This window comes from Cucurbita moschata, unplaced genomic scaffold, assembly GCF_002738365.1.
Source record: "Cucurbita moschata cultivar Rifu unplaced genomic scaffold, Cmos_1.0 Cmo_Scf00007, whole genome shotgun sequence".
In the NCBI taxonomy this organism is placed as follows: Eukaryota; Viridiplantae; Streptophyta; class Magnoliopsida; order Cucurbitales; family Cucurbitaceae; genus Cucurbita; species Cucurbita moschata.
The window spans coordinates 5865856-5891154 of record NW_019268523.1 but is presented as its reverse complement, the minus strand read 5'-3'; the positions used below and the strand labels follow the sequence as shown (position 1 = coordinate 5891154).

The window sequence follows — 25299 nt, the reverse complement described above, 5'->3', positions numbered from 1 at the left end:
CAAGAAAATCCCTTAAACATTCGATTAGTCTAAACCTAAACCTTAGCAAGACATTGATCAGGTCGAAAGACTTATCAATAAACTTTCCTTCCTCGTGATTTCTCCTAGTCGTTGTCTTCGATATATCTCTCTCCTTGATCCTCATAATAGGTATCCTAAACTTGTCGAGACCCTTACAATCCTTACTACTTCACCAAGAATGGTCTCGTAGCGACCTCCCAATTGGCCAACATAGGTCTTTCTCACAACGAGATAACTTGTCATGTAGCTCGCTTGAGTACTAATACTCATCTGAGCTAAATGCAGGCTCTTTTGAAAGTAAAGGTTCCTTGTATAAGTCCTCTACATTCACTTAGGCCAACTTCGGTAGTGTCTTATGGTTGATCAAGTCACATTTCCTTTCGTACTGATATCTTATATTGGCTCGTGTGTGTGCATCTCTCAAGTTCTTATAAAGGATCCTATGGAACTCTCTAAAAACTCTTGTTTGGTAACTAGTCTTCCTTGAGGTCTGAGGATACTTTTATCTATGTCCAAGGTTTACCCTAAGACACATTATGTCTTCTGCTTCCCTTACTAGTGTACTATCACCATCTCACTACTCTTCAGGTAGTTTCCAAACTCACGTTATCTAGCTTCTCTACTTCTTTCTGAGCATGCTTCACAAGTATGGTGTTACACTCATGTGTGAAAATAGAGTTCTACTCTTTGTAATCCAAATAACCTAATCAAGGGTTGGTTCTTACTAACATGCATCTGAACTTTCTCCCTCCAGACGATAAAGGCATGGTCATAGCTTGACTGCTTTTTCCTGCTATTCTCGACCCTAAGGTTCACTGGACTACCTTAACAGTTTTCACGTTTATAAGCATGCTTGTTCTGACCTAAGAATAGGTTAGAACACGTTTATATGATCCTGATAACCACGTGCTGCTATTGGACTCGATCCTCTACACCAAGGTCCAAAATGACTTGTCATCCATTAGGTGATCCATCAATAGGAATATCCTACACCCCATATCTCATTAGTGGCATAAAGGGCACATCACACTTTTGGAAGTCCATAAACTTGAACTTAGCTCGTGGAGACTCCAACCAAACCTTGAAGTCATGACTTCCATCGCTTCATTCTCATTATTGGTGGATTTATCTCGCAACTTCCCAACTTAACCAAAACTCAGTTGAGGTAATGGTTTGCTTGAGGGGTGTTTAATTCTTATAGTGATCGTCTTTGGTTGTATGAACAATATTGCTTGGGTCTACTTATGTGGTTTGTACCAAGGAATTCTCTATACTGTCTAGGCCTACTACGTGCTCTCCACGGAGACATGCTTGCCATCTAGAATTATGGTCATAGGAGGCTAGGTCCAAGGTATTTCACCTCGTACTAGGCCTTAGAAAGTCTCATGTACATCTTTGGACGTCTCGCACTTTGCGGCGTCACCTCTCTATCTTCCTAAGGCTAGTAAGCTATAAAATGACCTCTCTCGACCTCCTCACAATAACTCGCAGCATCGACGTATAGAGTGATCATTCATTATTTATCGTCCTGAGGCATAATCATAGTTACCACGTAACCCAAGACAAACATAATATTCACATGTTTTACATCATATCATAACCTACTAAATAGGGTTAGACTGAATACCTAGTCGCGGCGAGGCGTGTCGTCGAGCTGAGTCACAGAGGCGTACGACTCTCTATCCTAAAAGTAAAGTCTAAAGAATCTAAAACCTGACTGCTCTGATACCAATCTGTCACGACCCGATTTTCGAGGCTTCGATAAATCGGATCGTGACTAAAAAGACGAAAGCGAAAACAAATGAAATTAAAAAGAAGATAAAATAGGAGATGAAAATTTGATAAAATTTAAAACAAGAAAAAGGAGTCAACGACACCAAATTAAATACGAAATTAAAATCAAATATTTCGAACGGGAAATACAATTGTGAAGAAAATACAAAAGACTCTAAAAAAAATGGACAAAGGACTTTAAAAGACCGACAAGGGACTGACGCTCCGGAACAACACCCCTCTGTGACAGTGCAGCTCTCGAGCACCTCCCCATATCGACTGGTACCTGAAAAAAAAAAAAAAAAGAGAAAGGAGTGAGTATAAAAATATACTCAGTAAGCAACCTACTTGTAGGCTCTTTTCACATCCTTATCTTAGTAGGTATCCACGGTCTTATCTCTAGGTTCTAGTGAGTACGAATCACGCTACAACTCTCTTTTCTGTATCTTAGGAGGCTTGCCCATTTTATGCTATGAAATGATCAGTGTCCTGAGGTGAGGCGCGACCTCATAAGTAAATCTGAGGGGATCGTATGGTTGGATCTGAATACGTGACTCTCTCTGAACATCATCCGTGGAGGTTAGCTGACAACCCTCACACGAGACCATACATCCACTAAATTCGGGGTGCGACCCCCTGTGTGCCGGTTAGCTACTGAGTCATCCTACGTGGCTCCACGTCCCCCCACTAAGGGACGGGTTTCTACGGCCCAGGAGTCCTGTTCAGAAGATCCCTTATCTATCACCACTAGATCTGGGCACCTGTCACACTTCCCTATCCAAATCTTCCAAGCTCAACGATCTTTGTACCAGAGCTCTGTCTCGACGGTATGGTATCGGAGAAGAGAGGAAAGTGGAGGTTCTGATGACACTACCTACACTGCTAAACTCTAGCGGGCTACCTACAGTTACCGTGGTGTCCTACTATCCTTTCTAGAGTGGAACTTGGTGGCTTAGACTTGGATTCATGCATCTCTAGGATTCTCGTGCCTGGTCTCACAAACCTATCGGGTTTAGAATTCTGGGCTCTAGATCTGCCAATAATTATTTTGCGGGTCTATATGCACGGTGTTCTAGAGGTCTCCCAATCTAGGATCTCGTTTAGCCTACTTAGTCACAAGCACCCTAATCTACGCTCATAATTCCTTCATATTCAACAAGAAAGATAACACAAGCAATCATCATGCATAGGAGTTAACACGTAGCAGTTCATGCAAATTAACAAACATGCTCAACGGGAAGATAACGTCCATCTTTACCCAGAGTGCAGATTTCACAAGTTTCCCATCCTCCTCATGCATACATACTTTATCAGAATCTCAATCAAAACAGATTTAATAAACATTTCATATCTAGCTTTCCTTAATCATTTCATTTTTGCAGTTTCCATACTAATATGGTAGGTCCGGCTAGCTAAGTTTATATGTGGTAGCATGCATGCTTTTTCCTAGCGGTTCCTACAAGTACTGCTCGTGGGAATCCAAATGGCTACTTATTTGGTTGACGTGTGCCTTCCCAAGCTCGAATTTATTTGCCGAAAAAGGTTCCAAAAATTCTGGAATTTCCTTGATAGGTCTAATTCACATAAAAATAGGATTAGAGTTGAAATCGGGGCAAAAAACAAGCAAACGAAGGCCAAACGGGTGAGAGAATGGGGCCCCACGTGCCGTGCACGCGTCGGCACACACCCACACACGCAGCCTCCACGCGTAGGGCACATGCGCGAGCAGTGCTGCGTTTCGAACCCAAGCGGCTGCGGACTTACCTTTAAATTTTCTGAGCGCGACACATGGAGCACAGTGTTTGGCGGAAAATGTCGGGTTGGACTGCGGGTTTCCAGACTGGTTCGGCAGGCGTACGGGTCAACCCGACTCAGCGCACCAGTGGAACGCTGCCACGTGACGCACGTCGGCTCCAGCGTGCTCTTCCGTTCAATGAACGACGCGTGGCGATCTCTTTCTCTCTCTTGCGTGTGTTTCAAATTTCCAGATGTTAGCATTTTCGCGTTTTCGATCTATTTTCTTCTAATTTTCTTATCTTTCAATCCGTAATCCATATTAACTAAGTTTCTTCACGAAAATTGTAAATCTCATATTTTACTTCTACAATATATTTTTCCTTTAGTTTTTCCTTGAACACAGGATGAGTTAAGGCCGTCCAAAGATACGAAAAAACTCACATTTTCTGTTTTCGTTCGGTTTACCCGAAGTCCAACTAAACTCCGATTTTCGTCCAATTCTCGTCCAAGAACTTCAAGAAACCTGTGTGAATCTTATTTTAGTTACATACCTCAAAAACTCCAGATCTAACCCTCAAGAAACTCCTCAAATCTAGATAAAATCGAAACAAGAAGTTCGGAACCTTACTTTGTCCGTTCTCGGATCTTCTTGCCAGAATGAGTGAATCCACCACCCAAACTCCTTTTCCAGCACCGAGAGAAGTATTGCTTTGAAGTTTCTTGCCTTGGATTCAATCTGCAATGGTGGTTTGTCTTCTCTGTTCTTCCTCTCTCCCTAACCCTAACTTCTTCTCCTTTCTCCTTTCTCCTTTCTCCTTTCTCCTTTCTCCTTTCTCCTTCTCTCTCTCTCTCTTTTTTTTTCTTCTTTTCTTTCTCTTTATTCTTGAAGCCCAAACAACTGGACCCCTTAGGTAAGGGAGGGGCAAAATGACTCTTTTGCTCCTATGTTGTTATTTTTATTTTTTATTTATTTATCTAAAAATTCGGGTATTTAATGAACAGGCAATAAATGATAAAGATAAAGACCAGTGGATCAAAGCCATGAATCTTGAAATGGAGTCAATGTACTAGGACTCCAAGAATGGATTATTACCTTTCGGGCACGAAATTCATTTGTCGAAGGAACAAAGTCCTAAGACACCTCAAGAAGTTGAGAATATGAGACACATTCCCTATGCGTCAACAGTCGGTAGTCTGATGTATATAATGCTATGTTCCTGACCCAACATATGCTATGCTGTGGGAATTGTCAGCAGATATCAGTCCAATCCGGGACGTGATCATTGGACTGTCGTTAAGAATATTCTCAAGTATCTTAGGAGAACGAGAGACTATATGCTAATGTACAGTGCTAAGGATCTGATCCTTACAGGGTACACTGACTCATATTTTCAGACCGATGTAGATTCGAGGAAATCGACATCAGGATCTGTCTTCACTCTAAACGGAGGAGAAATAATATCAAGAAGCATAAAGCAAGGTCGCATTGCTGATTCCACAATGGAGGCTGAGTATGTTGCTACTTGTGAAGCAATAAAAGAATCTGTATGGCTTAGGAAGTTCTTAACTTATTCGGAAGTCGTTCCAAATATGCATCTTTCCGTCACTCTTTATTGTGATAACAGTGGAGCAGTTGCAAATTCAAAAGAACCAAGAAGCCATAAGTGAGGAAAACATATTGAGCGCAAATATCATCTCATAAGGGAGATTGTGCAACGAGGAGATGTGATCGTCATACAGATAGCTTCAGAGCACAACATTGTTGATCCATTTACAAAGCCCCTCATGGCTAAAGTGTTTGAAGGGCACCTAGTGAGTCTAGTACTACGAATTATGTAATCTAGGGCAAGTGGGAGAAAAGACATGAGTATGTTATGCCCTATCTTATTGTATTTATGTCTTTCTCTCTATTCAACGTTATAAAACCCCACTAGAGTTTTAGTCCAAGTGGGAGTTTGTTGGGTTTTATGTCCTAAAACTCATAGTTTGTAAACAAAAACATATTCTATGGGGGCGTCCTATGCAATGAGTATTGCATAAGATCAGACCATGAAGAAAATCACTCTCACTTTATAATGCGAGTAAAGTGGTGTCTCACAACACGTCCTCGTTGACTAGTTGACCCGTCATTCCTGCCACGTTGTGATACATTTCAACTTTTTGCTAATACGCTTCTCTCTCATCTCCAGCAGCTGTGTATCCACGATCGATTATGATGGTGTTAATATAACACACGCAGAAGCAATTTGAATCTTAGGCACTTTTAGAACATCAATTATAGTAAATAACTAGCATGTCTTCTCCACTATCCTCCGGCCTTAGAACGGGATTGTGGAATCCGGTGAGTGACTTAACTTGGGATGGATTTTATATATACGAAGAGAGTGTTTGTGAGAGGTTTTTCTCAAGGTTTTCCACCAAGAAGACCTTTCATGCACCATGATCACTCTATTTATAGAGTCATGTTTACATGTTCATGCAAATTTGAGATCACCAAATTTTGATGCTCAAAATTCCGTTAAATGTTTGGGATTATGTGGTAAGCATGGATGTTTTTGTTAACCAAATTTTGACACTCAAAATTCCACTCAAACTTGTGGGTTTATTTGGCAAGCAAGTTTGGTTAAACCAAATATTGACACCTCAAAAGTACAGATTTTTCCATTAAATGAAGTCAACATTTTGACTTTCTTCATTCTAATTTAAAAATTAATTTGAATAATTAATTTCAAACTAAAGTAATATTAAATGATTAATTAAACTATTTAATTAATATATAATATTAACTCAAAAGTCAATCCCAATTAATTCCAACAAATATTTGATTAAAATATTTAAAACTTATTTAAATATCTCAAATTCTCTCTTTTTGTTTAATTCGTAACTAAAACAAAAATGCAGTTAAATATATCGTATATATGTAGTGCATATTCCCTAATTTGAATTCGAACACTTCGAACTCACTCGTCACACTGTTCTATTGTTTAGTTCGATATGAGCTAGCAGAGGGACCTAATGGACCTATAGATCATGGGCTCCAACGATCCAAGATTAACCGGTTAAACTCATTAACCTTGTTAATAAACAACACTCGTTAACTACTAGGACACTCCAGTATAGCCTAGTAGTTGCACTCCCCTCACTATAGATATATTTCTGTCCATTTGATATAACCATGATTAGTAAGCCGATCCTTCACAGGTTGTTCGTAGCTAAAGTTGGGTCAATTAGCCGTTTTACCCCTGAAGTTGCTTCTTGTTCCTTATGTCCCACTGATCCTCTTATGAACAATTGGTTTGTGGTCCAACCAGTAAACCGAATCCCTCTCACGCCAATGAGTGGGTGGGGCCCCTTGTTCAAGACCTAGAGTCAATACTTAAGGGAACTACTTGTCTTCTATCCCTAAAAGTGGGTAGGAGCGAATTCCATCTTGCACTCCACGCCCCAGCTATTCATACAGTCTTACCCCTGAAATGGGAGGCCAATTGAGTCGGCAAACTCGATCCACTCTCACCCATGCATATCTAAGGATAATTCCGAATAAACAGGAGTTCATGGTTAGCTAAGGATTAAGATCGAGTTACGACATTATAAAGTAAGAGTGGTTTTCTTCATGGTCCAATCTTATGCAATACTCATTGCATAGGACGCCTCTACTTACATGCCTCCACATGTACAATTTAGTGATCACATTGTTTTTATCATATACAAAAGTGGGCCGCATTCATAGTGTCCCCAGAATAAGGTACTCAGCCTAATCCTTATGCTATAGATCATTTTGACTATATACCTGAACTTGATCCACTCTTATGTCTCTACATATAGTTCAAGTAATCATACTATAGCCAGAGTGTTCTTAGTTTATTGGATTTAGATTAATGATCGTAAAGTTCACTTTATTCAATAACAATCTTTACTGAATAAACAACAATAATAACTTTATTGAAAATAGAATATGTTTTTGTTTACAAACTATGAGTTTTAGGACATAAAAACCCAACAGATTCTTCCAACGTTCAATTTTTCTAGATTTTGCTGAGCGATGCATTTCAATCTAATTTTTTGGATTGTTTTTTAATCTTCCATCGTTAACTAGAAATGACTTGGTTTCTTCACGAAAAATTAAGATATCAAATCAACCAATTCGATGCCATTTTTTTTTTAATTCTTAGGAAAATAAAGACCATAATAATTGAGTTCAAATTTTGGAAAAAATGTATTTTTTTATTGAAATAATAAATCTCTCGAATCTAATTCTCAAACAAATCATGGTCAAGTTTCAACACGAAACTTGTAAGAATCCTTTCCTGGAACATCGTAGTCAAATCGAACGATCCTACAACCAAAACTGACACTCATCGATCCTCTTACTAGGACTAGAGATCCCATATATATTGATATGTGGTTCGATATGACTAAGGTACGTTCATGAAACGATATCACTGTGATAGATATAAGAATATTTAGGCTGTGATAAATTAGGGAACAATATGACCATGAAGTGTTTAGGATACGATATGATTATGATACGACACCTGAATGACAAATATATATATATATATATATATATATATATATGTATGTATGTATGTATGTATGTATGTATGTATGTATGTATGTATGTATGTATGTATGTATGTATGTATGTATGTATGTATGTATGTATGTACACACACATTGTGATATAATATGAAAATGATATGAAATATTTTATGGTACGAGACAAGTGATAAGTGACATGTTTATGATATGATATATTGTGATGGTATATGTTATGGTATGATAGATATGAAATGTTACATCTTTCCATGTAAAGTTATGTGATGGATTATGTGATGTTTATCCATGTATGCGTGATACATACATGAAATATGTTATGGAGGGAAGGAGAAAGGAAATGAAATAAATGTTATCTTATGAATAAAAATCATGGGACCTCATGCATGTATGTATGTCATGTGTATCGGGATACTTCCCCGTTATGTTCGTAGGGATGCATACCTTCGATATTTATGTTCGACATGTTATCATGAAGACCTTTTCTGTTATGAGAGTCTAATGACGTGTATTGTGTTGTGCCCGACAAAGTCCGGCCTAAAGGGCACGTATAGATGTCTGATGGGTCCATGTATGCGTACGTGGGCCGTGTGTAGAAAAGTACCATGCATCAAACTCTGCCAAGAATTGAAAAAAAGCCGAAGGTCATGGTATGGTTTAAACGATAGGTCACAGTCATATATTGGGTGTGATTGTATTACTAACCGAATAAAATAACTTTACACGATATAAGGTGTTTACCAAACTAGTTGTGTTTGTATATCCCAACACCTTTTTCGCCTTTATAAAAAAATTTAACAGCACCCTCTAGTAATTAAATATTATTTTGTATTTAATTTTGGTGTCGTTTATATTCATTTAAATTTATATTTTTATCGAATTTTCCTGTTTTATTTTATTTTAGTTTTCATTTTTTGTTTGTTTTTTAATATGTGAAACTTTTAATAAGATGTATGAAAATTCAAGGATTGTGCCTACCATCCTATTTTAAAATCCATGTGAAGATGGCAGAAATATGAGGGTTTAATACCTATTTTAGATTTTATTATTCTAAACTTTCTCTAAGATTGGTTAGTAGAAATCATTATTTTATTTAGTTTTAATATAAAAACGATATTGCAATTTTGAAAACTTGTATTCATATACAAATTTAATTTTTTTTTCTTCATAATTTAAAATTTTGGAGAACAACAATAAGCTTCATTATCAANTACATTTCAAAAAAAAAAAAAAAAAAAAAAAAAAAAAAAAAACCTTTCTGTGTTATCCCATTATTTTTCATTTGTTCCTCAAGGATAATTCCACCGGTAGGAGATAAGAAAGCTTCTCTATCTTTTATAGATCCACTTGTGAATCAATTCATCAACATTAGCAAGAAAGTTTCTCAAATAAATTCCATCATCTTTAGCCGTCCAAATACAAGTTCCTACAGTTCCATGTTTGCACCTATCACGAAGCCATAAGTGCTGTGTTTCAGGCCAAAAGCTTTCAAAAGAGACGTATTCATGTGGCGTCTCCAATTTGCACCAATAGAGGGTTGTTCCCCAAAAGTTAACCTTGAAGTTCCATTGGTAATCATCTCCATGATTAAGCAAACGATGATACCCCAAGTCATCGTTTTTAGACTGACAATGCACAAGCAACCCAAGTTTGCTTAGCCCGTTAACAACATGAATGTAATATCTAGAAGGTCCTGGTGGTGGTAAAGCGACCCTTGGAACCTGAGCCCCAACTAAAGCCATCGTGAAAAGAAAGAAAACGACAATATTCTTTATCATTTCCTAATCAACCTTTAGCTTAACTACCAATTTGTGTTGGACATGTGAATAAATATACATACTTATAGTACATGCAAGAAACTATGTAAATGCATGCTATGGATGTAAAAAACTTAATCATTTAACTAATCTCGGTTATGCAACAGAATTTAAGGTTAATTTTGGGACAATTTTAAAGATTTATTAGATTTTCAATAACAAAATTTCTTGAATAGATAATAGTTATTAGCCCAAGAATAATAAATATTTCATTGATTTTTAAAACACTTTCATAAAATGGACAACAAAATATGAATACTTATACGGTGGAAAATATAAAAAGAGAAAGAAATACATAGATTACATAAGGTATAGCACCCAAGTCCAACAAGGTATTAAATTTCTGATTTATTTTTTTAACTTGAACTTTCAAACTTTTTAGGAGGACCTTAGAAATTTTAAGGTGAGGTAGAACAGATAAGTTCAAAAAATTCTAGAACTATAGTTTCAAATAGGAATTGCGCAAGACTTCTTTCGCAAGAATTACTCAATGCCTGTTGGGAGAACCATTATGGGGTTTTGATTTTATCATGTCACACCCTAAATCTCTAGGAAATTTTTTTTCTAATCAATGTGTATAAAATAAGAGGGAAATCAAAATATGTATTAGTATATGCCAAATTCATCTAACGAGGGAAGAGGGAACGAGATACATGATTCCCTAGGTCCATAATTCCTGTATTACTTCTAAACTCTAGAGTACCCTCTCGTCACGAGTAAGCAACCTACTTGTAGTCTCTCATCACATCCTTAACCTAGCAGTGAACCAATTGTTTACTTTTGTCCCTACAGTTTCCACACTTTTGATACAAAGACCTGGGTAGAAAACTTAGCCTTCGCAATGGTACAAGGTGGGGAAGAACATGGTGAGTGTTGGTCTGCTTGCATCCATGAGAGTGTTAACTGGTGAACCCGTCCCACAGGCTATGAAGTAACCTATGGTGAGGGGGTGCTACCCCTCGGTACATGCCACTTAAACAAGTTACTCACATGATCAACGGCCTCTCATAGGACGGATCCTACGTTCAGGGTAACTACTACCTAGCCTCGTGATTAATGTCTTAAAACATGACGTGTCTACAATGCAATGTAGTCGATCTACCACTGAGTAACAAGCCTTGGACACAAGATTGCCAGGTGTATGGCTAGTGCCGTAAATCCTAGGGAGAGTGTTTTGGAGAATAAATCAATAACTGAATAAATACCTAGAAAGTACCAAGAACAAGAGAAAGATCTAGGTCTAGAACATGGATCAAGACCCTAGTTCTAAGTACAAGAACCATGGTACTAAGGCCTTTAAAGGATGACCAAGGTTTTAGAATCCAAGGACCAAGGTCCTTAGAATAAATCAGGATAAGAACCCCAAGTCAAGAACAAGTGGGCCTAAGTACTTACAATAAGAAACAAGAACAAGACAAGAAAGAGTGTGGTATCCTAGCATATCAACGACACGATTGAGAGCCTACAAGCAGGCTGCATACTAAGTCTTTGTACTCATTCTTTATTCTCCATTTTTTTCAGGTAAGGAGCTAGTCGAAGTCGAGAGTGGACTCTTGGGCAGGTGCAATAGAATAACCTCACCCGTTGTCCTCAACTCTTTTGTTTTAAAATGTTTTGAGTTCGTTTTTTATTTTGTGTTTTAAATAGTGTCGTGCTGTAAATTCTTATGTGCGCACACTATTTTGTTATAATATTGTCTCACCCTCTGATCGCCCTTCATGATTCCATTGGTCTTAGACCTTTAAAGGTGTTCAATCCTAAGTCTCGACCCACCAATCTATCTGCTTACCCTAGACTTAACTCGATTCTGTTGCTTATTCTCAAAAGGGAGGGATCACACAATCATTCACTAGGAGTCACACATGCTCAATGGGGCGATAACATCCATCCATTACCCAGAGTGCTGATAAATAAACATCTCATCCACTGTCATAGCATGATTACTTACCGTAGTAGTAAAGTATATCAAAATAGTATATTGGGTAAGACAAGAAATTTCAACAACTAGCAAGTCTGGGACGCGTGTCGTTGGTTAGTGAATAGGTCGTGTATAATTTTGAGCACGCGGATCGAACTAAAGTTCTTTGGTACTGTTTGAGTTATAGAGGGTAGACTCAGTCGTTTGCGGTTTAGCGAGTAAAGTGGTGTCTCACAACACGTCCTCGTTGACTAGTTGACCCGTCATTCTTGCGACGTTGTGATACATTTCAACTTTTTGCTAATACGCTTCTCTCTCGTCGCCAGCAGCTGTGTATCCACGGTTGATTCTTCCAACGTTCAATTTTTCTAGATTTCGTTGAGCGATGCATTTTAATTTAATTTTTTGGATTGCTTTTTATCTTCCATTAACTAGAAATGAATTGGTTTCTACATGAAAAATAAAGATCTCAAATCAACCAATTAGATGCCATTTTTTTTTAATTTTAAGGAAGATAGAGACCATAATAATTGAGTTCAAATTTTGGAAAAAATATATTTTCTTATGGAAATTATAAATCTCTCGAATCTAGTTCTAAAACAAATCATGGTCGAGTTTCAACACAAAACTTGTAAGAATCATTTCCTTGAACATCGTAGTCAAATCGAACGATCCTACAACAAAAACTGACACTCATCGATCCTCTTACTAGGACTAGAGATAAATCTTTTACCAAATTTTTCATTAAAGTGTAGGATTGGCATCCTCTTTACTTTCTTCTTTTTCCTCCTCCCACAAAAACAAAAATTCTCCCTTCCTCTCTCTTCTTTGTTTTCTATACATGCCATCCTAGACCCCTCCAATTATAAGATAGAAAAAATTACCTTTTTGTCCCTGTAGATTTATCTAAATTTTTCTTAATTTGATAAATATTGAATATTTTTCAAAGGTTCCCTAAGGCTTCTCAAGCATTTTTTTTTCCTTCTACACTTGAGATTCACCCACTATGTCAATAATAAAATCCAAAAATTTCCAAATTTAAGGTATTACAGTAAGAGTTACCATTCAAATCCGTCAAGAATGAATGAAGCGTAGGCAAGCATTTCATTTTTTCTAATTTCGTTTCTTGAAATAAGTTCTAAACTTTTAGTAGGTTGATATTGGGGGAATTTCACCCAAGATTCATATAGGAAGCTAGAGTTCATTAAGATCTAAAGGCAGTATTTGATTGAATTTAAAGAAATGGTAAATTTATTTCATTGAATTTAAAGAAATGGTAAATTTCTTAAGTTTTAAATTCTTGACGGACTTTGCACTTTATTATTTCTTTTTGGGGCTAAAATAAACTTAAGAGAAAATACCTATGTGTACCCGTAAGAAGTTACAAAATTTAGAAGAAATTAGATAGGTAATAGAAACCTCATTGTATATCTAAAATATTGAATGTTGGCAAAAAGGGAGAAAGCACACGTTAGACGACGTTGGCAGTAGTGAGTCTGAAGCTAAGTAGGACAAGTGGCAAATGCTGAGCGGAGAGAATCGTTCAGATACTAATTGTGACATGCATGTAGGTTAACCCGATCCCTGAACCTGGATTCAATCAAAAGCTTGCGTGTGCAACTCGTTAACCTTCGATCCTAACAAAAAATGCAATCTGAACCCGATCCAATGACTCAATGAGTAACCGAGATCTACAAAAAACCTCCATGCGTGAAAAGCCTTTCCCGATGTGTATAAGCACATGTTAGTCTCATTTTGTTCGTTCGACCTCCGTTTGTTAGTTTTTTGTCTTGACTTTGATATTAACATAATTATGCTTGAATTAGGATCTACGAGAGAAATTCCATAAATTCTTCAGCTCCAAACACGTGAAATAGCTGGCTCAAGAAGGTAAACATCATTCAAGTAAGTAACTACATAGACTTTAGGAAAGTAATACTTGTAGATATCGCTAGGACCTGATAGCATTCGAGCATTCCTTAACTTAGGTGGTAAAAAATACATGTTAAGGACATCAGAAAAGTTTTTTTTTTTTTTTTGTTTTGAATTAGTATGTATTTTTCGTATGTCTTTTATGTACTATATGCATGATTAAAATACAAATTAAGCAATATGGATGAGTATGTTATGCATGATGAAAGAAATTACCAAAATGCCCCTATGATAAAATTTCTTATGAATGTCGTTTTCTATGCTTTCCATTGCGTAGGAAATTAGAATTGGTAAGAGCGACTTGTGCTTCACAAGCACTAGAGAATCTTGATAAGATTAGGACGCGATAGCGTGTGCAAAATATTGATAAGGTCAATAGATTTCTAGTGGACTAAATATGATAAAAAAATGTCTGTCTCCTCAGCCACTTAAACATATCAAAGTTGGGTGGAAAACTTTATTATTTTTAGTTTCATAATGTTTGGAATTGTCAAAGGGTAAAATTGACTTCGTCTTTCATGGAGATTTAAGGGGATCAGGATTAAATCATGGCCACAAACGTCATTTGTTGGGAGTATAAATACCAATAAATTTTATGTAAAAATCAAATTTGTGGATGAATGAAATTGAAATCTCAAATTTAGACGTTTCCTTAGAAATCAGAACATCATCTTTGTCATTTCTAAGTTTCAAGCAATTCTTGGGGTAGAATTGGATTTTAGCCATTCAATCAAGCCTTCATTAAATTTGATTGGGGACGGACTCGATTTAGAACAAGGTTTCCAAATCTTGCTTCTAGATCTTCGATCATAAGAGGTAATCTAATTCTAGCCTTATCTCTTAGTTGATCCGAATTTTGTATAAGGAGGTGTTAATTACTTTGATTCAAGTGTTCTTGCTTCAACAAAAGCATTATTCGTTGGATTGAGAATTAAGGTTGCCTTATCAAAATACCATAGGATAGTGAGCGGTGGTAAAAAATCTAGACCTGTGTTTACCCAAAGATGTGATTAGAGGGCCCTAATAAAATAGTAGATCTCCACGACTCCAAAGAATAACCAAGGTAACTATCTAGGCTATGAGATGCGTGAATGCTACGCTATCTTTAGACCCTCCAATCCCCTTCCACTACAATATTAGTACTATATAGCTATGCACATGCTAGTTAGGGTAGTTGAGCTTCTGTTCCGCTGAAGAGCTAGTGGCCTCTTGAATATGGCCACTATGTTGTTAACCTGTTTCTTAAAAAGGGAGCGTGGGATAACATGAGATAGCCTAGTAGTTGGCAAATGCAGAAGGATCACATCCCACAAATATAGGTGACTCTGTGGCCGTAAGGAAGAAACCAACCAACCTCTTTCCAAGATGTTCATACTAGAAATCACCCTATTGTCTTATTAGAATTTTATAAGGACGTGCCTCAACCTAGGTATTCGATCGCTCAACCTAGGTACGAGACATGTGATAATTGACATGTTTATGATATGATATATTGTGATGGTATATGTTATGGTATGATAGGTATGAAATGTTACATCTTTCCATGTAAAGTTATGTGATGGATTATGTGATGTTTATCCATGTATGCGTGATACATACATGAAATATGTTATGGAGGGAAGGAGAAAAGAAATGAAATAAATGTTATCTAATGGATAAAAATCATGGGACCTCGTGCATGTATGTATGTCTTGTGTATCGGGATACTTCTCCGTTATGTTATGCTAGTACGGATGCATACCTTCGATATTTATGTTCGACATGTTATCATGAAGACCTTTTTTTTATTTTTTTTTATGAGGGTCCAGTGACATGTATTGTGTTGTGCCCGACAAAGTTCGGCCTAAGGGGTACATACACCAATCCGTCTGATGGGTCCATATATGCATACGTGGGTCGTGTGTTGAAAAGTACCATGCATCCAACTATACCAAGAATTGAAAAAAAGACACTAGTGGTGGTTTGAAACAGGTTCGTGAGGAAAAAGGAATTTGAACTACAAAAGGTTAGTACTTAAAGACCTTGAATTTTAATACTTATGATCATGCTAATTATTTACTATAATTGATGTTCCAAGAGTGCCTAAGATCCAAATTGCTTCCGCATGTGTTATATTAACTCCATCAATTGGTATTGGTATCAGAGCAAGTTATAAGCAGTTTATTTACATTAATTTGAGCATGGTGGGTACCATTTCATGAATGAAATTTTGTGGTTGCTAAAGTGGATGTTTTTGGTTTTGGCATTTTTTTTATGCTTCCATTTGATACAATTATTGTAATTGGCCTAATGTGTATGGGCTTTAACGAGTGAAGAAAGGTCTGTAATTTTTATGGAATCATAGAGTCCATTTCAGGTTGTAATTTTTCGAAAATGGAAGAGAAAGCAAGCTGAACCGAAGAAGAAGATGGAAGAGGCAGTTCGGGTGTTTTTTCTTGCCGTTGGGGTATGGTTCAATGTTTTTAGGGGTTGGTTCGCCCAGTTCGTGATCCTCGGGAGCGGTTCAAGTTATTTTTAATTATTAATGTAATAATTTAGTTAATTGCTTACTTTAAAATGTCATAACCAATCCACTTTAGTGTGTTTAATTAATTATGCATTATGAATGTATGTTTTAATTAAATTGAAAATGTATATGCATAAAGTATGTCATATAGATTTAAAATCCCACCATAGGCTAAGCATGTTTCATGCATTCCAAGTATGTTATAAGTGTTATAATGTATAGTATGCATGTTGAGGGTTCCATGAGTGATAGATATAATTGTTATATTATTGCATGGAATGGATTATTATAGAATTGTTATATAAAGCATAGATGCATGTTATAGATTATTTTCAACGTCATAAAACGAGATAGACGTTAAAATCTATAATAAAGATAAGAGCATGCTCACTTAGGGTAAAGAACCAAGCATGATCAATTTTAATAGTTAAAATAGGTCGATGTCTTATAAAATCGCGGTTACAAGAAAGCTCACCTGACACGATATTGTCTAAGGCTGGAGGTACTTAAGTTGACGGTTTACGGAACACCTACTACCTGGAGATCGGACCAGTACTTGAGCATAGTTAGCTCAGTTTTATGAGCATGCTTGAGTGATATAAGTTTTAGAAAAATCACCTAGACTTAAGTTATATTTAATTAGCCGGAATATACCTAAGTAATGTGTAACGACCCAAAATTTTCTACTTAATTTAAGGTCGCTACTGTATACATACCATAAACATTGAATGCAGAAAACTTCATTTAAATTCCATAAAACATAACCTTTATCTTAAAATACAGCCATGGACTTACGTGTTTTGAAAACATCTTTAAAATGACACAACAAAAGACTCGAAATAAAATAAATAAATGTTTAAGTTTAAAACATCCTATTTTATCCTAAATCTAAGAAAATAAATGCCACTATCCTATGCATGTGCCATGATCTCGAGTTGCGATGTCGTCGTCAGCCGTACAGGAATGCCTTGCCTTAACCTGAAAAATGTAGTAGCACATGGCTTGAGTATTTAAAGAAATACTCAGTAAGTGACCCCACTATTGGGTTAAATGCAACAATCACATGCAATGAAATGATGGGACCTATCTTTCGTTTAGTTTCGTTTCGTTTCTTTTTCGTTTCGTTTCGTTTTATTTCGTTTTCCCAACGGTGTAATCCTAGTAGGTAATCGTGGACGTGTACCATATACTCTACACGCAGCCCATACGTGCGAGTATGGGCTCACCAACTAGTTCGCACACCGCTGGGCCACTGTCCCTAGCCGGTGGGCATGCTCTGGGGCCCACTGGGACCCGTTAAAACTAGAACCGTCACGGTAGCGCTATGCGGAGCATAACGATCGTTGTCCTGCCATTTGGATGTACGCGTCCGTACCCTCGTGATAGGATAGGGGTATCCCCCAAATGCATGATCACACAATATGCATGAGGTCCCACTAGTCCTACAGTCATCATTTAACGAACATAACCCCGTGTCATATTTTCATGCTTACATGTCATTCTCATTCTCATTTCGTTACATATCATACATATTCCTAGCGGGGTTATGTATCATGCAATTTACCATATTTCATGTCATACAATTCATTCAGTTACATTCCAATACTCATATAACAAGCCATAATCGTACAAGGGCCACACATCGTCATATGCATTCATATCACAACAACTAAGCAGCATGCATAACATACATTCACGTTCACATGATTTCGTACTTAAGCACAATAATCTAGCATACAATGTACCATATCATAAACAGGTCATAACGTAAACCCTTCTATCGTTCTCTAACTTACCACAACACTATCGTTCTATCAATCTATCACAAACCTATCTCTTTCTACCCATAACCTAACCGTGTTCTTTCATCAATCTATCCTATCCATAGCACTCCGGTATGTAGCCTGACCTTAACGTTTCATGAACGTAACTTACTTCTATCGTTACATTTTGTTTTGTGCATCCTTCTCATATCCTATCTCAAACATATCCTTGAACACATCGTACCATAATTATTATCATACAAATCACATATAATAACATAACATAACATAACATATAGGAAGCATATCGATCCACAGACAATTCACATATCAATATATATGACACGTGCAGAACCATAGGGCACGTGTCAACATCAAATATAACCATGTCGATAGTAAGGTCACTTACCTGGCCAGCTTAAGTCGTGGTCACGAATATATCTTTAATTCAAGTTCGATTCCGTCCTTTGAAATCCGAGTCAACCTATATGAGCCCATGACATTAGTTTCAGGTTTGAACTCTATAAAATTATTTCTCTAATTTATGTTGACCCATGTGTTATACTTCATGCGAACGTTAGAGTCTTGAACGTTAGAGTCTTTGCTTGAATTAGGTATTGAAATATTTATATATGTTTGTTATAGTATTATTTTCATACAACCCATTTAATACTCATTAAAATTTACCATATATTCTATTTTCTCTGATGGTGTTTAATACCCTTTCAACATTTTCCAGATAATTTTCAATTATATTCACGGTCTTCTCTCTATCTCTTACTGTGTTTTCTCTCTTTTAATTATCTCTCACTCTATTTACACTCGGTGTTTACCTTTTTCCCTCTATATTTAGTTTGTGATTTTTAATTCCCTAATCTTCTTTTTTTTTTTATCTGTTTGTTTTAATTCTGTTGTCATGCCTTCCAAATTTCCAGTGAACCCCTGTTTCCAAATCCTTAAATCCTTCTTTATCTCAGTGTTTCCTATTCAGAAGTTTTTTGGGCCATTCTATCTTTAATCTATTCACTTCGCTACTGATAAAAATTTAATCTAACATTACTAATCTGACGTGATTGACTAGAATCATTGACATTTAGTTTCTAACTCAGATCATTCTAATAATACAATGAAGATCTAGGTGTGATTTCAAAAAAAATAGGATAAAAGAAAATAAAGATTTAATATATACCTTGTTGATCAGATCTATCTTCACGTAAATCTACGGTGAATCTCAATTGGGTAAAGGTCATTCTCATTTTTTTTCTCAAGTAAATCTTACAATTATTGATCTTCTCTTTCTTTTTTGCAGTAACTTGCTGGCGTAAGGATAGGTTGAGGAGAGATAATTGTGGGAAGGGATGAGAGGTTAGTGGAGAGAAGTGGGGAAAGTTTTTTTTTTTTTTTTTAAATTAATTAATTAATTAATTAATTATTATAATTTTAACTATTTTTATTCGGTTATTTCTTTATTTAATTTTGGGCTATTACATAATGAGTATACCCAACCGTAAAAAATACTTAGTGTGAGGAAAAAGGTATATGAGATACATCGTTTTCCTTTCACGCTCTCTGAAAAAATTCACATCGTGAGATTCATGCTCGGCCTCGTGTCGCCCTTGGAGAGTCCTCCATTCGAAAGGTATTTGCATGAGTCAATAACGAGGTGAATAGAGAAAGTATTTATAGTAAGTGGGAGAAGGAAGTATATCAACACGTCCTATGGTCTCCACCAATAGGTTGCACCGTGAGATTCCCATGTTCGGCCTGAATGTTACCCTAGAGCAACTACCCATTCAAAGGGTCGTAACATGGGAGTCAAAACAATGCAAACTCAAGAAATGGATAGGATTTCTTAGGTCTGTTCCCAACTTTGGCTTTTTTATTCGATAGCGTTGTTGGGATCGATCTCTGAGGTCTGAAATTGATGGATCACATTTACGAAGAATTACTAAGAGTTAGTATATTCTTGACCAAAATAGCGATGACTAAAACACTACAGGAACAAGAGTTATTCTGGGATTAGTGTTTAAGTCAAGAATGCCTTGGTTTAGTGAAGGAGTGATTTACTGCCCCTCGGTAGCAGTTGCTCTAACTCACTAAAGTATCGTTGCAAATTAATAATTTTTGGGTACATTATTACATTTCTAAACCTGATTGGATTAAACAAGATTCAATCAAATCACTAATAGAATTTTTTTTATATCACAACATGACAAACTCAATAGTACAATTACTCGCTTCTGAGAAATTAAACGGTGACAATTACGCAACTTGAAAATCAAACCTAAACACAATACTTGTAATTGATGATTTAAGGTTTGTTTTAACTGAGGAATGTCCTCCAAACCCCAGCTCAAATGCAAATAGAACAGTTCAGGATGCTATGACAGATGGACAAAGGCAAATGACAAAGCCCGAATGTACATTTTAGCTAGCCTATCTGTTGTTTAGCTTAGAAACACGATGTCATGGGTACTACTAAAGAGATTAGGGAATCTCTGAAATGGATGTTTGGACAACCGTCCTTCTCCCTTAGACATGACGCCATAAAATACATTTACAACTGTCGTGAGAAAGAAGGGACTTCAATTAGAGAACATGTCCTTGACATCATGGTCCATTTCAATGTGGCAGAAGAAAATGGAGATGTCATTGATGAGAAGAGTCAAGTCAGTTTTACCATGGAGTCTCTTCCGAAGAGCTTCTTCCAGTTCCGCACAAATGTGACGATGAACAAGATAGAATATAACTTGACTGCTCTTCTCAATGAGCTACAGACTTATCAGTCCCTCTTAACGAACAAGGGACAAAGAGGAGAAGCAAATGTTGCTATCTCTAAGAAATTACTACGAGGATCGTCCTCCAAAAATAAGTCCGGACCTTCAACTTCTAAAAGTGTTTTGATAAAGAAGAATGGTAAGGGGAAAAATAAGATTCCTACTGACCGCAAACACAAGGTTCAAAAAGCAGATAAAGAAAAATATTTCCACTGCAACGAAAACGGGCACTAGAAGATAAATTGCCCAAAATACCTTGCAGAGAAAAATGCCGAAAAGATACAACAAGGTAAATATTATTTACTCATAGAAAATATGTTTAGTAGAGTATGATAACTCAACTTGGATACTAGATTCAGGGGCCACTAATCATATTTGTTATTTTTTCGAGGAAACTAGCTCCTAGAGAATGCTTGCGGACGGCCAGATAACACTCAAGGTTGGAACAGGAGAGGTTGTCTCAGCAAGATCAATAGGAAATTTAAAATTGTTTTTTGGAGATAGATTTATTATATTAGATAATATACTTTTTGTTTCTGGAATGAAAAGAAATCTAATATCTATCTATTGTTTATTTGAACAATTGTATAAAGTATCTTTTGAAATCGTGGAAGTGTTCATTTGCAAAAGAGGTATTCATATTTGTTCTGCAAAACTAGAAAACAACTTATATATGTTAAAACCGAGCGAAACAAAAGATATTTTAAATACCGAGATGTTTAAAACAGCTGAAACTCAAAATAAACGACAAAAGATTTCTCCTAATACCTATCTTTGGCACTTAAGACTAGGCCACATTAATCTCAATAGGATTGAGATATTGGTTAAAGGAGGACTTCTAAATGAGTTAGAAGACAACTATTTAACTCCATGTAAGTCTTGTCTTGATGGTAAAATGACTAAACGATCGTTTTCTGAAAAAGGTTATAGAGCCAAAGAAACCTTAGAACTCATGCATACAGATCTCTGTGGTCCAATGAATGTCAAAGCACGAGGAGGGTATGACTATTTCATAAGTTTTATTTATGATTATTCAAGGTAGTGGCTATCTTTAACTAATGCATCACAAGTCCAAAGCTCTTGAAAAAATCAGAGAGTATAAGACTGAGGTTGAGAATCTATCAGGTAAAACTATTAAAACAGTTCAATCAGATCGAGGTGGAGAGTATATGGACTTAAGATTTTAGGACTATATGATAGAACATGGAATAACGTCTCAACTCTCAGCCCCTGGTATGCCTCAATAGAGTGGTTTATCAGAAAGGAGAAATAGAACTCTGTTAGACATGGTTAGGTCTATGATGAGTTTCGCTCAATTACCTGATCCGTTTTGGGGATATGTAGTGGAGACTGCTACATACATTTTGAACATGGTTCCTTCTAAGAGTGTTTCAGAAACACCTTATGAGTTATGGAAAGGGCGTAAAGGTAGTTTACGTCACTTCAGGATTTGGGGATGCCCAGCACATGTGTTGTTGCAAAATCCCAAGAAATTAGAACGTCGTTTAAAATTATGTATATTCGTAGGATACCCCAAAGAGATGAGAGGTAGTTTGTTTTATGACCCTCAAGAAAATAGAGTGTTTGTATCAAAAAATGCTACATTCTTAGAGGAAGACCAGGAAAGAAATAATCAACCTCGCAGCAAACTAGTATTAAGTGAGATTTCTAAAGAAGCTACTGATAAAACAACAAGAGTTGTTGATCAAGTTGGTCCTTCAACAAGAATTGTTGATGGAGCTGGCACTTCTGGTCAATCACATCCTTCTCAAGGGTTGAGAATGCCTCAACGTAGTGGGAGGGTTATAACTCAACCCAATCATTACTTGGATTTGGCAGAAACTCAAGTCATCATATCTGATGATGGCGTTGAGGATTCATTGATCTATAAATAGGCAATGAATGATGAAGATAAAGATCAGTGGATCAAAGCCATGAATCTTGAAATGGAGTCAATGTACTTCAATTCAGTCTTGGAACTTGTAGATCAACCAGATGGGGTAAAACCTATTGGTTGTAAATGGATCTATAAGAGGAAAGAAGACTAAATCGGTAAGGTACAGACCTTTAAAGCTCGACTTGTAGCAAAGAGTTATACCTAAAGAGAGGGGGTAGACTATGAAGAAACCTTCTTTCCTGTTGCTATGCTTAAATCGATTAGAATACTCTTGTCCATTGCCACATTTTGTGATTATAAAATTTGGCAAATGGATATTAAGACAGCCGTTCTAAACGGAAATCTTGAAAAGAGTATCTATACGGCTCAACCAGAGGGGTTCATTCAATCGGATCACGAGCAAAGGGTTTTCAAGCTTAAAAGATCCACTTATGGGTTGAATTCAGCATATCGATCTTGGAATATAAAGTTTTACTGCAATCAAATCTGATGACTTTAAACAGAATGTTGACGAACCTTGTGTTTATAAAAGGATAATCAACTCTACAGTAGCTTTCCTGATGTTGTACGTTGACGATATTCTAGTCATTGAGAATGATGTGGGATTTCTGACTGACATTAAGCATTGGCTAGCGACACAATGTCAGACACACTCATACAAGAAAGAGACAACACTCATAAAAAATAAGCAAAAACAAACTTCATTGTCCTCTTCAACTTGATGCACTGTACATATTTAGACAGAAAAAAATCTAAATAACTGCTAATAACCTACACTAACTTCCCAGCAACAATTGCTAATAACTTCCCTTGCTGTTATCCACAGATACTAAAACTGTAATACAAGATTAAACAAACTAACAAATCATCCCCTTAATCTTGTATTTCGATCTTCACATTTTTACATTCTTCAAACCAATTCTTTCAGTAAACGTCCTAACCATATTCCTTGACAAGCAGCTAACGTCACCACAATATACTCCCCTTCACGGGATGAAAGTGCCACCATCTTTTGTTTCTTTGAAGTCCATGTAATTGGATTCCCATGCAATTGTTTCTTTCTACTTGCTTTGCCTTCACATAATGACATCCAATATCAATAGTTCCTTTCATCAGTTTGATTACTTGTTTAACGCTGCCGCTACCGCCATTATCACCGCTTTCCTTCTTCTCTGTCTTCGTTTCAATGGGCAGCTGTTTTTCACTGATAGTTTTAATTACCTGTTCTACTTGTCCGGCCAACAACTTCTCTTCAATAGGTTTAATTACTTGTGCTACTTCAATTGCACTGTCGAAAACAATGGCCTCCTTCTCCTTCTCCTTCTCTGCTTTTGTTTCTCTGGCGACCTATTTTTCAATAGCACTGCCATAGTTTCCGTCCTCCTTTTCCTTCTTCTCGCCGTCACAGTCCTTCTCTTTAATCTCCTTTGCTTTTGCTACCTCCATTGCCACATTCTGGACCTCCGCCACAGCGCCATCGCTCTTCTTCTCTTCTCGCTTGTCTGTTTTTTTCTCTGATTCAATCTTCACACCTCCACGTCCTTTTATCTCTACAAGTGATCAATCTCCAAACTTCACCATGCCGGTCACTAACTCGTTCAATTTCGAGAACCAACTTTGACAACCAGTCATATGATTGCTGCCTCCCGTATCTAGGAACCAAGTGTTGCTTTTCTTCTCAATTTCTTCTGGGACAACCTTCTCTTCATAAAGAGTCATCTCCGTCAACTCTGGTGAATCGAGAGTTCGGACTTCACAAACTTGTGCTGTAAGTAAGGTTGGCTCATCCTCATCACTTTGCGTCTCAATTAAGTGCGCCTGATTCTCCCTTTTCTTCGATCTACATTGGGATGCATAATGACCCTCCCTTTTCTTTGATCTACAGCCGGATGCATAATGGCCAATTTTTTGACAATTATAATGTTAAATAAAAGCTATGTTCCTGGGAGATTCTGGGGAGAGGCGGCCGTCTATCTACTCAATCGGTCACCAACCCGAAGCCTCAACGGGAAGACGCCATATGAGGCCTGGTACAACAAAAAGCCAGCGATACATCATTTCCACGTGTTCGGCTGCGTCGTATACATGAAGGTAACACGTCCCCACCTCGCCAAGCTCAATCCAATGATCCTGTAGGGGGCAAGCTCACGTGTCTCACGACGTCGTCTTCGGCGAAAGCACCTTCTTGCAGTGGAATGACGAGATCGAAGCAGACCATAATCCAAATAAATTCACGGTGGAGTACCTCGTCACCGAGCCGGAAGAAGGAGGAGCCCAGAATCAGGAGCCATCACCTCCGCCAGCAGGTGCACCCTCTGAACTAGTGGAATTCGCAACACCACGGACTGCGAATTCGACGCTGGATGTCGATCACAATGCTGATCTGGAGGCCAAGTACCGAAGGATGGACGACCTAGTGGGAGGAGGTGAACCACTTGGACTGGCAACACGCGAGCTCGAAGAAGTGGCCGAACTACATGCCATCAGTGTAGATGAACCGAACACCTTCGCCGAAGCAGAAAAGAACCCATGCTGGCTGAAGGCAATGCAGGAGGAGATGACATCCATCACCGAGAACTAGACATGGAGTCTAGAGAATAT

At 37.2% G+C, this 25299-nt stretch overlaps 1 long non-coding RNA gene across 1 annotated transcript; it reads right to left on the bottom strand.

The window, feature by feature from the left end:
* Nucleotides 1-118: 118 nt before the first annotated feature.
* LOC111444840 lies at nt 119-22344 on the bottom strand. Its single transcript, XR_002710750.1, has 3 exons — nt 22334-22344; nt 4160-4267; nt 119-133 (listed from the first exon to the last, which is right to left on the bottom strand). It is a non-coding gene; the product is annotated as an uncharacterized LOC111444840 (long non-coding RNA).
* Nucleotides 22345-25299: the final 2955 nt, after the last annotated feature.